Source organism: Schistocerca americana, chromosome 1 (genome assembly GCF_021461395.2).
Source record: "Schistocerca americana isolate TAMUIC-IGC-003095 chromosome 1, iqSchAmer2.1, whole genome shotgun sequence".
NCBI classification, from domain to species: domain Eukaryota; kingdom Metazoa; phylum Arthropoda; class Insecta; order Orthoptera; family Acrididae; genus Schistocerca; species Schistocerca americana.
Window position 1 is genome coordinate 999145603 of NC_060119.1, and position 19640 is coordinate 999165242.

A 19640-nucleotide genomic window follows, 5' to 3' on the forward strand; every position below is an offset into this window, starting at 1 on the left:
ACATGCGCGATTTCATTTACACCATTTGCGTCAGCCAATTTCTTCTTTCACAAAAAAATTTGACATTAAAACGTCATACGCGTATCATCACTATATACTTCAAATTTTTTAAACCTTAAGCACTCTTTATCATTTCTGTATCATTTATTCTGGGAACTGACATACTCAAAATTTATGGTCGGTGCTATCTTGCCACTCAAATTTTAGTAAACAGTTCTCTGGTCGGCTCATAGTAACCATTTCAGTAGCAGAGGCGTACGAATTGAGTGTCACCTCACGAGAATGTGTACGTCTTTTAGTTTTCCAAGACTAAAGATCTGTCGTGTAAGGGTTTTCCGACTTAGGATAGCATACAGGGACCCAGCTGAACTGCCCTCACATAGCTTAAGAGCTTAAGAGTGGTAAGCATGGACTGGCGACTTAGCCACCAAGACGAGGCGAGTGCTAAGTCACTTAACTTGCAACAGGATAATTTTAATGGGTATTTTACTAATACATCGTTAATCCAAAATCAGTAAGAAGAATAACCTATGTGTGTACCAAACTATTTAAACGCTAGTGTGAAGTCTTATGTTGCTTTAAACAATAACAAAGACAGAGATGAAACATTTAATTAAGTCGCTGTAAAACAAATATACATGTGAGCTGGATGGTGTGCCAGAATATGTACTTAAAATGTCATCTGATTATAAAGTAAAACAACTGATGTATATAGTAAACACATTCTTACTAACTACAACCTTTCCCAGTAGCTTAAAAATAGCTAACGTAAATCGTCTGTTCAAAACATGGAACACTGGAAATATAAGAACTATCTTCCAGTATCCAAACTCAGTCTTTTCTTCAAAATTTTTGAAGGAGTTTCAACTACAGGCTTCAAAGTCATATTACAAAAAATTGATTACTCTCACCACATCAGCATGGATTCAAGAAATCAAAATCTGTACTAAGAGCTATGTATGACTACTTGGAAGCTGCTTGCAGATGTAATTTTCATCCCACTGGTTGCACCCATCAAGCGCTTAGGCAAGAGTACCGGTGTTCGTTCACGCTTTTCTGGAACATTTGTTTAAATCAATAACCTCTTCCATAATCATTTTGTACCGTTGTTTTACGTATACATCCACCTGCGCCAAGTTGTTCGTTCATGCTTATCTGCAAAACATTGTCCACTTGTTCATTTTTGTATTCTTCATTCAATGGGTAAATCATTTTAGGTGTCTTTTGGGAATAAACCATGTCTTTCGTTTCCTAGTTTAATGGATCCCGTCTTTAATACGAGTATGTCCACGTAGGGTCCGATATCCACTTCCGGCCACTGCCCATAGAAATTACGGGCGCATTGTGATTTCCATAACACGCAGCACTCGAAAATCTTCCGAGTACGGCTTTTGTTACTGTTACTTCGCGGTGCATTATTTTCGAGCAGTGACGGCTTGAAGTCAATTGTTTGTTGTTGCAGTACTTCGTAGAACCGCTAGATCTAGATGGACGTTCCTGCTTCCACAAAGTGCTAAGTGACATGAGAAACATATTACAGACATGATTAGTTGCCGTACATTCATTGTTGTAGTGTTCTTTCATATTATCTCCATCACAAAAGTTTATCCAGAAATGGAGAAAATTTGACTGATAAATTCTGGGACTGACTCAGAAATCTGGTTCTGAATTTGACGATAATGGATTTGCAATCGATGACAATGCTACTGTAACAGACGATAATCTGCTTTGTCCTTTATCTTATTAGCAAGAGCCACAGAAACAAGTCGAAAAGAATTTTGGATTTCTGGGGGAATCCAGTAGCCAGTGTGGCCCGACTGAAATGTGTTAATTGGGCCACCCCTAATGATTTCCTATTAATAAACAATTATCCATTGCACGACCTTGTTATTTGAATTTGCATGATCTTATGGGGAGATTTCCGTCCCTACAGGTCACCAGTAATTTGATTTGTAACATATCAGTGGTGTGGTAATGAGTTCTACCGATAGCTTACGACGTACACTTTAATACCACTCAGTGACACGATGATCATCAACAAATAAAGTGACAGGAAACCCAGAAATCCCGTCTACCACTGCAAAAAAAAAACAGAATTGATAAAATTCATTTGTTAGCAAAATCACATTCAGTTGACTGACTCATTCTATTTATAAAGGAAGTGGTTCGAATGGGAATCACAGTCTCATACGTACTGGTAAATAGCTTACTGAATCACACCGAAAAACAGAATATTGATAAAAATATTAGAAGTCAAAATATGTGCATATAAAAGATGTCATATGCGTCAACAACTAACCAGAAGCTTATATACACTGTCTGCACATGCAAATATGTATCACATACCACAAAATTGGATTCAGTATGGAAATTAAAGTAGAAGAAACAATACACTACTTTGACCTCAGTATCACTCCAACAACAGACATAGCCTCAATATGTTCAGAAAAAAGATAGCTGTAGACATGATAATGTACGAAATAGAATCAAGCAACTCACATTCTTAAAAAATAACATCCATCAGATGTATGGTGTTCAGACAATGAAGAACACCTTTAAGCAAAAATAACTATCAAGAAGAGGTAAATCATGAACGTAGTACAAAAGAATTGATACAACAGTACAAAAGCTATGCAGCAGCATTAAAATAAGATACAAACAGGAGTCAGTAGAATTAACAACAGTACAGATATACTAACACTTAACAGTAGCACACGATTCAAAACCACACCAGAAAACTGATCCCACTTCATAGACACAAAAGGGTACAGCATGTAGCAATCTACTTGTAAGTGAAGTTGTAATGTTTTGAAAAAACAATGCAGACAAAAAGCGCAATTGGAAGAAACTAAATCCGTGAAGTAAGAGAAAAATAAATACAATGAAGTAGTTCAGGAATATACGAAGTGAAACTAATTGCTTTAACAGTAATTATATTGGGATGACTGAAATAATTTTAATAGTAGGTATATGTAAGGTCAGTGAAGAATTAATGCTCACGTTAAACCATCTACTGGAAGAATCTCAGCAAATCACTGACATAGAAAATATGGTAATGTTATGCCATGATAACAAGGGACATGCTCACTCTGCATGAAGATTGTTTCTTGTAGAGCGCCATAACGAAAAGTGAAAATATGCTTAATGGTCAAGGGAAGCAGTATGACACACTTAGAGATTGTACAACATTAGCGCTAAATGTCGCCCAGTTTTTTCGTGAATACGCATATGCAGCTTGCCTCTCTGTAATACAAGAAATAACATAAGCACAAGTTTAAACACATCAGAAAGCGCTGATCTGTCTGAGGTTTTATGCCTAAACATACAAACCCATCATAGTACTAACCCCAAAATGTCAGTAACACTATCTGTTAATAACACAACAGAAAACAGTCATAGTCACAAGCTACAAAATTTTGAAGCAACACAATTCACATGTGACAAACCATACACTTCTTGTACGTGCATTTAAGTCAAATCGGTGAAATATACGCACTTGAAGATTATGTCAACTCTACCAAGGAACGGCATGTGCAGAAGTCAATAAGTCCCATGAATAACTGGAGTGCTTCACTACATCGTACTGTGCCTTTCTATGTAAATCTAACATCGAGAGATGGTGTTAATGACGACATGAGGGGTACGCTGCATACCATGAAGCTAAGTAAACCGGCAGGTTGCAGAGCTGGCATAGGAGGAAGTGACATGGTTGGGTATTCTTTCAACCATAATGAAAAACGCTATCACACCACGAAAAAGGCATGGCCTGGGCATAGTTAGGGATGTAAAAGAAGGGAACTAGTTTTTCGATTTATCTGGCAGCTTCAAAGACATCTAAATCAATCATCTTTACATGTTCGCGTTCTTTTACTTGTTGATATAAGTACCCATGTCACGTAATGCAATGCATGAAGTGAAGTGAAATAATATGATACATTGTCATCCCTACAGGGTTACCACCGTAAATTTTATCTCCCACATAAACTTTTTTAGCTATTACATGTACCTCTTTAGCCATGTAATGTTATATATTGTTTACGATAGCTAGTAAGTCTTCGATATATTGTGCGCAGGATCAGAGACTTTATCCAATAAATTGTAATATACAGATGAGCCAACATCTCGCAACTAAGCTGGGGAAGTAAGATTAAGTTGTAAATAAGCTCTAATATGTCAAGATTATCTGATTTTAAAGTCTTTATAGGACATACTCCTCTTTTTGTGCTATGATAGAAGCATTTTTCATAATAGTTTCAAAATTTTACTCTACCATAGTGTTCACATTAGACAGCAATAGCTTAGCAATTGATGTAGACTTTTATTGACTCGTGCGACAGCTGATCCAATATATGTTTTTTTTTACTTCTTTTCGAATTATCTCCTTACTAGACTGGAAGCGATTGGCACTTTCGAAACACGTGAGTTGCGAGTGTAAGAAAGAGAGAAGAAAAAAGTCACAGAAATATGTTTTTTGCGAGTAATTTGAAACATAGAAGTGGGCGCGCGTAAGAAAAACTCACTAAAAGTGGTTTTTGTACGTAAAACCCGAATGAAAATAGATTTTAGAAAGTGTATTTTCAGTTTTGTCGCAGTAATGCATTTTTTATTTATCTGAATCACAAGCGTTTCACAAATTCAGTATACGTAAGAACGAACTTAACGAACTTCATTTAGCTCGACTTCAAGTCACAGTATCTCGACAACGATCAAAAATTATTGGATTAAAAATTTAATTTAGATTTTATCCGTTTATCTATGTTAGTTCATATTTTCAACCGATTCTGACAAGTTTCAAATACAGAAGTGGATCGCTTCATATATCTCCCACAAAAAACTGCTTTTTTTTTTACTATTTGCGCCTAAAATCAGAGTGGTTCACATACAAATTGTGCCATTAGCTACTCAGAAACCAACGAAAGGCAAAGTTTATCGTAGCTGTTGTCGTCTAATTTTAATGATGCTCTGATGAACGCTATGAAACGATGTTTCCATGGATGCTGTTTGTATTATAAACAAAGGAAAGTACGAAAATAAGCTTTTCTCGTAGGTGGGAAAATGGACATGGCCTGTGAATTTACTCCAGCCTCCATACGGCTATGTAATTTCTGACTGAGTCGGTTCCAGTCCGGCCTTCATTACTGAAATTGATACAATTTATATTGGCCCTTATCCCTGAATATGTCATGAGTGAAAGACCCTGTCAGATTTTGTACTATAATCTGCTAATTTCTTGTAATACTTGCCTTGCTTCCAGAATTGCTACCACCTAAACTATTGCTTTGGATATACTGACTCTCACTCCAACACCAGCAAGAAATACACGTGGCACTCTTGCGATGAGAACCGTCGGATGGCGCAGTGAAGTGCTGGGAGGTGTAGAAGCTTCCAGGTGTCGCCCGCACAAAGCAACCGCAGGATGACAACACTTCCGCAGGCGTGCTACTACTGGCTGTCCTCGTAAAAAGGCAGTTCGGCGGCGGGCGCGGGGGAGCCATAGGCTGTGGGCTGTGACGCTATCACGCCAAGCAGCGGCGCTCTGCTCTCTACGGAATGCTGCAAGTTATGAGCGCCTCGTAAATAACTCCGCAATCGGCTTACATTTGCGGCCATTGGCTCTGAACAAGCAGACGCCGTGAAACGGGTACCGCAGCAGTCTGTGAGCTTTCTAGGTTTCAAAATTCTCACAGACGTATATGTATTACTACATCCACATTTTTGTAGATGCTTGGCACTTACCGGTCTGTGGAGTTTTGCGGAATACTTTATACCTTTGACCATTTAAGCTCAATATTTTCAAACCTGATGCAAAGTTCTTCGTGTTGATCTTTCACGTAATTTTGTCTCACTTCTTAACCAGAAATATCTTCCTACTTTTCTTTAAATCGTTATTTACAGCCTTATTCAGTGATACTATAACACATTTATGGTCACTGATTGCCTGTTCTGTTAACTGATCCGAAAAACTGAGGTCCCTTGTTTCCTTCAAGAGTCGGTTCCCTGATAAGCCGCTGAAGGTAATTTTCAGGTAAGGCACTTGTAACACTTTCACACTTTTGCCTAATCACCATAACCACTACAGTACCCACTCCACACTGTTAAATTAAGATATCCACCTAATTTTATAACGAAATCAGGAAATTTATACGGAATCATTTCCAAATTATCCTTCAAATTTCCCCTAATACTTCTGTTGAGGCAGGCTATCTACAAAAGCGCTCGACTGTCACTATTTCGCATTCGGAATATGTACCAACCCCACCAGATATTACGGTACTATTTCTAGCTGATACACACCTGCTCAACCAGCGTTAATCCCATCTTCGCGATAAACATTCCATGAGGACTCTATAGTTTCATTGCTGGCTTCAATCAATTTTCTGTCTGTAGAAGTATGTCGGCAAGTGGACATTACTACGTTTATAAGCGAGATTAGTTCTGGGACCTTCCCGTGGATGCTCCTACATTTATCTGCACTATTCAGTCACGTTAATGTGACAACCTCTCAAAAGACTGGAAAACCATCTTTCATAGCGCATACCACTGCGAGACTTGGCGGAAAAGTGTTAATGGGTTCAAAATGGTTCAAATGGCGACCGTAGCGGTCGCGCGATTCCAGAATGTAGCGCCTAGAACCACTCGACCACTCCGGCATGCCAGAGCTAATGGGGTTCTGGAAGCTACCGACATGGATGTGGAGCCATTCCAATTACACTACCCCAGTAAACTGCGCGAGGTTCCTCGGTTGAGGATCCATGCCACGAACAGCCCGATCGAAGTGGTCACACAGATTCGCGATCGAGTTTAATTCCGTGGAGTTTACTGGACAGGAGAAAACGGTAAACTCAGGCAGGTGCTCTTAGAACTATACAAGTGCCTTTTTGCGGAGGAGAAACGAACTGCATGTAGGGGTGAACGTGGTCCCCATGGATAGATGCGTACTTGTTTTTATCAACTGTGCCTTCCAGAATGAGATCACCAGGGAATGCCATTTACATTCCCCAGACCACGAAGCTCCCTTTATCGAGCTGGATCCTGCCGAAGTTTGTTGCAGGGTATTTGCTTTCAGAAGTTTCTCGCCGAAGGAGCATAAAACGCAATTCCTCTAAAGAGGCCACCTGCTCAGTTGACATTCAGTTGCGGTATTGGCCGTCAAATTCCAGCCTTCGTTTGTGAAGAACTGCAGTCAGCATGGATGCATAAAACAGACACCTGCTGTAGATGCCCATTGGCCCACACCCAGCAACGTCGTTGACCAGACACTGTCGATAACCCCATGGTTCATGTGGGCGTTCAATTGCTCAGTACTTGCACGTCTATTCCCCGGTACAAATCTTAGGACGTCGTTCGCCCGTGTCATCTATGGCCGGTGGTGTACCACAGTTGCCTCGGCGCCGGTTTTGGATAATGCCATTTTGCCAAACAAGGTATTCTTTTTCCATGGCGGCCAACTGTTTAGGAAATAAATTATCTTTCTTTCTTGGGAGACAACAGTCCTATAGAACTTTTAGGAAGATATTTCCGCCATCTGACTGTTAATTGTCCATTTATTTTACAGAAAAATGATTTCGGCTTTACGATCATTGTCAAGTGCATGCTGAAATGTTAAAACATTTCTGATGTGTCAATGTCATGGCATGGTCGAACAAACATATTTCCAGTCTTATAGACCAGTTGTCATGTTACAGAAAATGAGTACGTATCGAAGATGTATAATATGGCCGACATTGTACTCGTATCCTGTCATTCGACAACTGGGTTTTAAGACAGTAAATATTTTTTTTCGATGCTGACATGGCACACAGAAGCCAAACGTATTTCAACAGTTCAGCATGGACTTGAGAATAGCTGTAAAGGCAAAATCATGATCGTGCAACGTCAATGAACGATTAATAGTGAAATGGCTGGAATATCTTCAGAAAAAAAGACGTCAGCCATTCCGGAAATTCTTTCACCCTTGGCCCGAAAGTCAATGACCATGCCCATTTCGACGTTAGATAAATCGCTCCGTTTCCGCATAATGACAACAACTGCCCTGTTTTCTGGTTCCCCGGACACGAGTTATATACCGTCCACGGTTAGTGCTGACACCAGCAGTCTGACCTCGAACGTAGGCAGTGGTCACATTAATGTGAATGGAACGTTTAATACTATTTCAACAATGACCTCGTCGTCCACTAGACTTTAATCCCTATTCTACGTATCTAACTATTAGTATCACCCATCTATATTCTTTCAACGTCTCTTCAGTATGAGGCGGTATATGCGACGAAGGAGCGACTATTAGAGTGGTAAGTCAGATGACATGTGGTAGGTCTTGTATAAATCATAGGAATTTTGTTCTGAGAAAAATGAATTGAAGGTTACAGGGCACTGTTTATATGTAACGTTGTAAATATCATTTTTGATAGTACAATGTTGCCAAACGCGTCCATGTTCTATACGCAGTAAGGAACATAAGTGAATGGCACAGAACCTTGGTGATGTGTTGTGTGTGGTAGCACACGTCAGTAACTGACTATTTCAGGTTGTATGCAGTTAACAGTCTTTTGCGTTCCAAACCAAAAAACTAAATTATCCTTTTTGACTAAGTGTATTTATCCAGTACAGAGAGCCAGTATAGCAAGTAAATGACTGATAAAAAGTAAAATTATTTAGTCTTTGTCAGTGGACAAACGCTCGAAATATAATGAGCTCCGTAGATGAATTACGGTGACTAGATTCACTGCACTTGTTTACGACCGGGTGATAAATTCCGAGGTCATTTAGCACTTCGGTGTGTAAATGACTACTAATGAGCACAGTTAATAGTGTAAGTGCCATACAAGACTATTAATCTTGGAGCGCCAGTCCCATTGGAGCCCTGGTTGGTAGAGACTAAGTTCTTTAGCCGATGTCCGACTGGTCGTAGTTGTGTGAGGTGAGGCACCTTTCAGAATGGACGGCTTCTGGAACTCTGATGTTTAGATCCGAATGGTTGCTCTGCGTCGAAACCGCTTTTAGTGTCCCAGCGAACTGAACTGCCTACGAGTGGTAGGGCGCGGTCATGAATACACACCCTAGTGATAATCGTCGATCATTGAATGGCACGTTACTGAGGATGCAAAATAGTGGCGTTGTTGTATAGAATGCGCGCGCTGGTGGTCTCGAGGCTGGCATCTCTCATGGAGAGGCTAGCATCTTATGTTTGCGTTATTCTCACTGGAGGTCCAGTCCAAGAAACACATGGCTGTTTTCCGCACCATCCAGCTTGTTGTAATGCGTAAGCCATGTCTACCGTACTGTTGACGCCAGAGTCTGCAAAGGGAATGATTACTGTGTAGCCGGAGCACGAGCAACCTGCAAACCAAGTCTGTGGTGCGGGTAGAGGCGGTTGCAGGCGGACGTTTGTGTTACTTTACTTGAAAGAGAGCATTCCGAAGTGTAGATCAATGACCCATTTATTTGTCTGTGCCTAGTTTCAGTTTTAACGGGTACAACACACCTCGAAAGGTAATTTTCCACATTAGAATTAGAGGGAGTATCTTAGAAACGATATATTCGAGAAACGTTTTTCACGTAAAAGTTGAATAGTTGATACATAATTAACATTCTTGAAAACTGTACAATCAGCTTTTGTAATAATTTGAAATTTTGCTAAATACCCTTCAAACATTAATAAATTTTGAAGAGTGAAAAATTTCGTTGCATCATAAAAAGCTTTCAAGTTACATACGAGTACTTTCATGTGTAATGCAGATACTTTCTGAAATACCATTTGCGGAAATAAGCTCTACAAATTTTACCACCGCTGTTTTGTCAACATACCTGATTAAAATATCTAAACATTCTTTATTAGTCTAGTTATTATTATTATTGCTACTATCATTATTATTATTTCAGTTATAGTTTTTTTATGTTTTAATTTTTTATCTTATATTCTACATTCATGTTTTTGTTCTTTGTTTTCTAGTTTACTGCTTAAAATACAGAAACTTTGTTAACTGATAAAAATAAGTAAATCATTAATATGTTACAAAATCATTACAATGATGATAATTTGTAAAGAAATGCCTAAGATGTAACGACTTTTACACCATGTACGAAATTTCTTCACATAATATAAAGTAAAAGGACTTAAAATAAAACAAAGTTTAGCAAGGTTTCAAATTATAGTGGGTAGTCCTCTAAAATCTTGATTTGTATCAGGTATATGCCAGTACATTGGTAGGCCTCGGCGAAGAGAATTGATTGCATGATAGTCACTGCTACTTGATTATATTGTTTCTCAAGTGGAGACTATAATCACTGAACGGAACTACATATGAAAGTCCTCTCACTAAGTTCTTCCAACAATAAAAGCCAAATACGGGCCACTGCTCTACCTGTGCCATCGAGCCCTTTGAGAGAACGAGGTGAACAAGTTCTTTGTTCTCAGGTACGATGCTCTAAACGGTTCTTTCACATTGAACATCCAAAAAATCTAACAATAATACAGATTTTTCTCCCTCAGTAGGAAAGAAAATATGTTTAAAATATCTTTTGACCTGGTCAGACGTTTGTTTATATGATTTCGATGCTGTCACGAGGACGTACGACGCTTACAATTTTTTTTTATTTCTTCGTCCAAATTCAGCATTAGTTTCTTTAAACCACTAAAAGGAGGTGGCTAGTGTGCGTCGTACCCGAAGACAAGAAACTTGTTCACTTGAAGATCCCAAAGGGCTCGACAGTAGAGGTGCAATCGTGCGACGTATGCGGCTTTGGATATTGGAAGAACATTGTGAAAAGATTTTGAGGTCTACTTCTGCTGAATGAGTATGATTTCAGTCCTCACTTGAGAAACAACATAATTAAGCTGCAGTCATTAGTACACAATCAGTCCACTTCGCCAAGGCTTACCAAGCTACTGAAATGTGCCTGATAAAAATCACGATATTTAGAGGATTACCTGCGACAATTTGAAATCCAGCAATATGTAGTTTTATATTGTTTTCTCCGTCGTGTATATTATGTGAAGAAATTTCGTGCATGTTGTAAGAAAACATTATGTTTGAAGTATTTCTTTAGAGATTATCATTACTGTAACGATTTTATATCATAATAACGAGTTACTTATGATTATTAGTTAACAAAATACACGTATTTGAAAGACAAAACTAAAAAAAACAAAGAACAGAAACGTGATCGTAAAACTTAAAACAACAATTTACAACATAAAAAATATTAATGAAATAATAATTACAATAATAACGAATGTTTATATTTCTTAATTAGTTATGTTGAAAACATTCCGACAGCACACTGTGTACAGTGTATATGAACAAATGGTATTTCAGAAATGAACTTTATTACACGTGGATGTATGTTGCTTGAAAGGTTCTATGGTGTATGTTGTAAAAAAAGTTTCCATTTTTCAAAATTAACTAATGTTTGGTGGGTGTTCCGCTAAATTTCAAATTATTACACTAGATGATGATTACAGTTTTCAAGAACGTTAATTACATGTCAAGTTTTTTATGAGAAAGACTTTTTATATATCATCGTTTCGAAGATATTCCCTGTAAACCTAATACACCAAATTTCTTTTCGGTGTGTGTTTTACATTTTTATGTGAAATTGGGCACAACCAATTAAATGCGTAATGCATTATTTTACTCCCTCTAGATAGTTTATTTACACTTGGGTACGTTGCCCGGTTATTTAAACTTATCATTTATGTCGGATACACACGAGCGGTACACGAATTCAGAGGTCGGCTCCGTGCTATCACAGTGAGATGTTACATATCCAAAACTGCTGGATCCGCTGATTGCAAAATGTGAAATAGTCGTTTCCAGATCGTGGCTGGAGGTGGAGACTAACCATGGGATGCATTACTACGATCAGAGCCCGCTCCGGTATGTAGCTATGGAACAGCTACAGTAGCTCACCACTGACGAAATGGAACAGTAGTGTCGTCTATAAATGATAGAGCCGAATTACACAAAGTAAACGTTCCTTATCCGGAAAGATAGGTTGAAAACCAGAGTACCTGTTCTATTGTAGAAAGTACCCTCCGTATTCTTGTGAGCTTTGAACTAATTTAGTTGGGGGAGGGAGAGGGGGACGGGGGCTGGACTCTGCAGTTTAGCGTTCACTGTGGTAATGTAGATTATACCAACAGCTTGAAATTGCTAATTTTTGTCACCCGCTCAAGCTCCTTCAGTTACTGATCGCAACAACTGAGAGTTTCAGGTGAATTTCATGAGTTCATATCTCCAATTTATGTCCTATTTCTACGCAAATTATTCACTCTTTGGTAATAGCAATTATCGTTTGAAAGGTACTAATTGTCTAGAAATTACCACAAATAATTAATTGGAACAGTACTGCACAAATTCTGACTAGAGGACATAATAAAACATTAACAACTGGTGAAAGAGCGACTTTGATATTGCGCGTTTCGAGATAACCCATCATCAGATACATTGGGTTGTATAGATGTTCATAAGTTATATGGTACATACATAACTGTTACATGTATGCAACATAAACTTCAGTTCATCAGTCCAACTCGATGCATCAGGTATCTGATGATGAATTACCCCGAAACCCGTAATATCAAAATCATTCATTCAGCAACCGATGTGTTTCACTAAGTGATCTATACAGAATTTGTGCAGTACTGTTCCAGTCGCACGCTCCCTGTACGACATCTTGTCGCATCTCCAAAAAGTATATAAGGTTGCTGATTATAGAACTTGATTTTTATATAATATTAATAAATTGGTTTACTCTTTTGTTGTGTTCTTTTATGAGATTTCTGAATATGTTGACACGGACATACTTGTATGATAATACACGATACGGTAGAGATTGTGAGGGAAGAAAGTGTAGGTGGGTATTTCAGTTTATTTGAGTTCTAATATCTGGTTTTGTTATCAATACTGTAGGAAGCAGTCTTTTTTTTAATTGTGAGGTAGTTTTTTCTATATCAAATCTAGTTGGTTTGATGTCAGTCGTGCTAACAGCACTTAAGAAAACTTTGTAAGTAACTGGGACGCATTTGAGGTATTGCCTGCTTGTTTCTTTCCCGCCATCTACTGGCAATTTTTCAAAGTCCCTTATCCGATAACAGTCTTCATCACGATTGTAGTAATTTTACAGTGCCTAACTAAACAAATACTTCTACAATCGTAAGGTGTTAAAATATTTCGTCTTTTTGCACATATACTACGGCTGGAAGACTGGCAGTTCTGTGTAAATGATTTCTTCCGTTGCCGTACACTATTGATTGGTTTTGATATTCGTTAACATAACCAGCGAAAGCTAGTGTGCCGCGCGGGGGTAGCGGTCTAGGCGTCTTGTCATGGTTCGCGCGCCTCACTCCGTCGGAGGTTCGAGTCCTCCTCGGGCGTGGGTGTGTGTGTTGTCCTTAATGTAAGTTAAAGCTAGATTAAGTAATGTGTAAGCCTAGGGATTGATGACCTCAGCAGTTTGGTCCCATGGGGATTTACCACAACATTCGAAATTTTGGAAGCTACCGTAAAGTGGTGGTATCGTTAGTTACGCATTTCGGTGACGCATGAGATCTTCTATTATTTCCTTTTCGTGCTTCCAATCACAAGGACACTTTTGCTTATGTTATATATTGTTTGGAAAGAGACTAGGAAGGAAGGAGGCACTGACCAGCATCTTTCCATTTCAGTTATTTTAACTATAAATGTGGAAAAATTTTCGGAAAAGCAGTTAAGGTGTTTCGACATTACGTAGCACGGAGTGATTTGGTGCAGTAGATAGCACATTTGGCACGCATTCGGGAGGACGACGGTTCAAACCCGTGTCCGGCCATCCAGATTTAGGTTTTCCGTGATTTCCCTAAATCGGTCCCGGCAAAAGATAGAATGGTAACTTTGAAAAGGGCTCTGCCGATTTTCTTCAGTATCCTTGACACAATACGTATCTAATGACCTCGATGTCGACGGGACTTTGAACCCAATCTTGCTTCCTTCCAACATTATGTAGCAAGTAGGAAATTAAGAGATCATGTAATGCGGTTTTTCCCCAGGAGATAAAAGATACGCAGCTGGTATACATTTAGTGATGGAATTAATAATGCGGAATATCTGTTTAGATTAGTTTAATTTTTTAATTGGAAATGAGTCGACACTTCATTTCAGCTTTGGCCGTAAATTAGGAACCATCTTTCGTGCCGTACTCGGCCTGATTTAGTCGCATCTAATTACATATGTAATTTAAGTTAGATTTTCTGCGTTGTTGATTCAGTGCTCGCACGCACTGCATGGTCGACGACATGAAGCTCGTTATTTGAAAATACTTCGGAGCGAAGTAACTATAAAGCGTGATGTAATCAAAAAGCAATTAACTTCGTGGACCAAGCAACGGACAATGCACCGGACGCGAAATAACGAAGCGCGGGCAAGTTTGTCCGGGGACAAATAAAAAGAGGCCGCAACAGTACAACATTATCGTCATTAAGAGGGAGGTCTTACAGCTAGCTCGCACTGTCTGCGTTTCTGACGGCATGATGATGGCGCCTCAGTACAGAATTGACGGGGTTTATCTGCACATAACTACCCCCTCAAAACGTACTGTTGTATTCACTTGGCCGGATTTCCCTCAAGCATTGGTCATGGTAGGGTGAACGCCAGAAATGAGTACATATTTTGTATTATACTGTAATGGATAACGAAAGTAGATTAAATGCACTGCGGTAATGAAGATGGTATTACAGTGTGACTGAAACAGTGTTTCTTTCGAGATAAATTGGTGTCGTTAAAACTGTAATAGCATGCAGGAAGCATACGACAAACATTTCAGTGGCGTGCAGCGGATTTAGTGCCTGGAAATGTAAACAATTAGCACTTCCTCGCAAATACACGAAGTCAGTAGGTGTGACAAATACATCTTCTGTATATTATGAAAGCATACGCAACGTGTTTCTTATTCAGCGATCGCTTTTTAATGTCGGTTACTTTAGAAAACATCGTGTTCTCTGCTGTCGTTTTGCGTCCCTCTACGGTCGAATGGTTAACGACTTGCTTCCCACTTTCAGTAAGTTTGCCGAACAATGAGTGATGTGAATAAAACCAAGATGTAGCAACGCCTTGCACGATTTAAAGATATATCTATGTCGTATGTGAGTTAACTTTGTATGTTTTAATAATCCAAGGTTTATCTTGGCATTTCTGGACGGGTTAGTTTTAAGTTGTGAATAAGGAGTAGAATCTAGTTTTCACGCCGAGATACATCTAGGTTATTCGTAAGATGGTGGTGCTGCATGTTAGCTCTGAACTAGAGATCAACAATCCGTGTCCGGTCAGACGTGAGAAATGTTATCAGATTCGGAGGAATATTAGTAAGTATAAAGAGCCGTTACGATTCGAGAAAGGAAACCATGGACTTTTTAACTACGGAATTTATACCGGTACTTGATGAAAACCGTGAATGAACCGTGACTTACCGAAAACACATGGTCATACTTCTTCGTTGTGTGGGCGACCGGGGTGTGGAACTGACCGAACAAAACAAATCGTTCAAATGGCTCTGAGCACTATGGAACTTAACATCTGAGGTCATCAGTCCCCTAGAAGTTAGAACTACGGAAACCTAACTAACCTAACGGCATCACACACATCCATGCCCGAGGCAGGATTCGAACCTGCGCCTAAAACCGCTCGGCCACTACGGCCTGCCTGACCGAACAACGATATGTAACACAGTGAAGTGTGGTATGGATAAGATAGTTTAAAAAGCTCAAGAGAAGATTCTGTTGACGTCTAGACTTCAGGAAATTAATACGCCCAAACAAATAATAACGAAAAATATTTTGACTGTCATGTGTTGTAGGGGATTTGATTGCGCCTACGTAGAAATTAGAAAACCAGCCTTACATGGCGATGAATACATCAGTCGCAAACGTCATGCTTCTATTAATGTAGACGCCATCGTAGATGCTGGTGAGAAATTTATTAGCATAAGTACAGAATGGCCTGTTAGCGTGCATGATGCTAGAATATGCAGACAATCTGACGCTTAGCTGAGTGGTAATGTGCTTGCCTACCATGCAGTAGGCCCGGACTAGACTGGCGGCCTGGTTGGAGATTTTCGACGCTGGTGGACTGGGTGTTGTCCTCATCATCACCCGGCGGCCCAACTTCCCTGGATGGGGCCTCCCGGCCATCATTGGCATGCAGTCATTTCGTGGAAACAAAGCCAAATAATGATTATAATTTCAGGGTACAACCGGGATGCATGCTTACTTGGTGATTCAAATGTTAGAATTGTCAGTCACTCCGTTTAAACCATGAAGATATGCTGATCAGGGTCGACTCAATTTGGTCCATGTCAGAGAAAGAGCGATAATGCAACTAACATTTGGTGTGAGTAAAATGGTTCGAGAGTGTATGGGGGGGGGGGGGGGCATCTTGAACAGCTGCGATTTGTCGCAAAAAGACGAATGGTACCTCACAGTGAAAAGTAAGATGTATCGTGCCCTTAGGTTGTTTTTCGCCCCGTAGAATCTACTTGCATTTTCCAATTGAACGGGATACATCTATCCAGACATACACTGAAGAGCCAAATAAACTGGTACACCTGCTTAATATCGTGTAGGGCCCCCGCGAGCACGCAGATGTACAGCAACACAAAATGGCATGGACTCGACTAATGTATGAAGAAGTGCTTGAGTGAACTGACACCATGAATCTTACAGGGCGATCAATAAATCCGTAAGAATACGAGAGGGTGGAGATCTCTTCTGAACAGCACGTCGCAGGGCATCCCACATATACTCAATAATGTTCGTGTCTGGAGAGTTTGACGGCTAGCCGTAGTGTTTAAACACCGGAGAGTGTTCCTGCTGCCACTCTGTAGCAATTCTGGTCGTTTGGGGTGTCGCATTGTCCTGCTGAAACTGCTCAAGTCTGTCGTATTGCACGGACGTGAGCGGATGCAGGTGATCAGACAGGATGCTTACCTATGTGTCACCTGCCAGAGTCCTATCTAGATGTATCGGGGGTCACATGTAACTCCAACTGCACACGCCCCATACCATTACAGAACCTCCAGCAGTTTGAACAGCCCCCTGCTGACATGTGGGGTCCGTTGGATTCTTGACGTTGTCTCCACACCCGTACACGTTCAACTGATCAATACACTTTCAAACGGTACTCATCCGACAAGCAACATGTTTCCAATCATCAACAGTCCAATGTCGGTGTTGAGGGGCTCAAGCGAGGCGTAAGGCTTTGCGTCGTGCAGTCATCAAGGTCACACGAGCGAGCCTTGAGCCTTCGGCTCCGAAGGACCATATTGATGATATTTCGTTGAATGCTTCGCACGCTGACACTTGTTGATGGCCCAACACTGAAATCTGCAGAAATTTGCGGAAGGGTTGCACTTCTGTGACGTTGAACGATTGTTTTCAGTCGTCGTTGGTCCCGCTCTTGCAGGATCAGAGATTTGATGTTTTACCCGATTCCTGACACTCACGGTTCTCGCGTGAAATGGTCGTACGGGAAAATCCAAACATCATGGCTACCTCGGAGATGCTGTGTCCCATCGCTCGTGGGCCAAGTATGACACCATGTTCAAACTCACTTAAATGTTGGTAACCTGCCATTGTAGCAGCAGTAACTGATCTAACAACTGCGCCGGACTTTTATTGTCTTATATAGGAGTTGTCGATCGCAGCGTGGTATTCTGCCTGTTTACATGTCTTTGTAATTGAATACGCATGCATATACCAGTTTCTTTGGCGCGTCTGTGTATCTTCTTATTATTCACTTCACAAATAGTTGGCGCTAAATCTGGGCCTTAGAGAGTACTACGTAGATTCTGTGTTTTATTCACATCACTCAGTAACATCTGTGTTGATTTCGCCAACTTTCGGCTAACGGTGCTTCGCTACTCTATTCCACCGTCGCGCAGAGAGGCCAGTCAGTGATTGTGGTTGATACAACGACAAGTGAAAAGGGCAAGAAACAGTTAGGATAAACGGTTATAAATTCTGTTTAGATAAGTGTCTCGTCGGTGGCGCTAATAGTTACAAGTGCGCGAGGGGAACATACAAGTGTGTTTGTTAAATTAAATTCCTTAAATGACATGCTGGCTCTCAATTAGACCATAATCATATAAAGGATGATTCTGGTATATTAAGCCAGCAGACAGACAGTAATACTGTGAAGAAAAAAGAGGAAGAAAATTTACATGTGTCATCCTCCAGACTTATGTGTACATCTCGGGTTAGCTAATGCTGCTATTGACACTCCCATAACTCAAGATTTACTTCGAATAAGAAAAAACGTTACTGCCACTCCTTCAAGCAGTCTTCCAAAGCTGCCAAATAACTTACCAGAATTTCATGAAGAACTGTTGAGAAATGTTTTCCACACAGGCAGGGGAGAAAAATGTTCATTTGTGAACGCCTCTGCAAAGATTGTTATGGGTTTCTAATGCCAAAGCAAAACGAATTTTCTGAAAAGAACTTTATATTTGTAATTCGTGAGGTAAATATTTCCCATTATTAGCTTTTGCTCCGATAGAAATGAAACGTCTAAGGAGACTTCGTCCTTAATTGCTAATAACACCAATTTGGACATTGTATACGTTGACTTTGAGATGGTAGTTAACTACGCAGTTGCTTACGTTCAACTTCAAACGAATACAAAGCGCAGCAGATTTTATCTGGTGCAGAAATGGTACAGAAACATTTGGGATTACCAAATGTTTTTAAATCAAAGGTACCAGAAATCTTAAGACTTCAGAAAAGATTTTTTGGACAGCCTCTCCTGCTTCCTAACCAAACTGAAGACGGATATCCCGCAAACCTAGCCTGCGCGGCGAGTGTTCATCAGAGAGAAGCGAGATGACTGGGTGTTTGTTTTTTCCTCGTCATTTCCTCATCATTGATGAAAGTGGCGAGATTGGACTGAGCAAAGTTTGGGAATTTGAACGGGCGCTGATAGCCGCGAAGCTGAGCGCCCCATAAACTAAACATCAACATCATCAGAGAGAAGGTTATCTTGAGGAGTGCCCCAGGGAAGCGTGGTAGGACTGCTGCTGTTCTCTGTACGGGGCGAAACTTAATAAAACTGCAGGGAGGGATTCCTGGTTGGGAGGAATAAAGTCTTACGAACATGTCACTGGAAATGCATCGTTGCCACGGTAGACGGCGCTGACGATAGACATATCCTCTGACCGCATGCCGTGTATTCTTGTGTGTTGCAGGCTGTTTGATACACGCAACGTACTGTAAGCTGGAGCATGGTCCGGTATTCATGTCGGGAACAAGCTGATATGGTGTTTGTGTACGGCGAAGCACAGGCCAACGGTCGATAAGCAGCGCGGCTATACCAAAACAAGTACCCTCAGAGACACCACCCACAACATTTCAAGCCCTTTTTGGGGATTTGTGTGATCAAGGGTTCTTTCTGACAGACGAACGTGCAGGGAGGCAGCGGGCTGTGCGTGCACCAGATTTGGTGGACCAGGTTCTACAGGATAATGAGACGAACCCTAGTACAAGCTCCAGCCCCGCCAACACGGCATAAACCAGCGTACGATTACGTGTATCCTGCATCACAACCGCTACCATCCCTATCACCTGCAATACTGTGGAGGATACTTTGAATATCTGTTGCGACATGAGTGCGATGCAG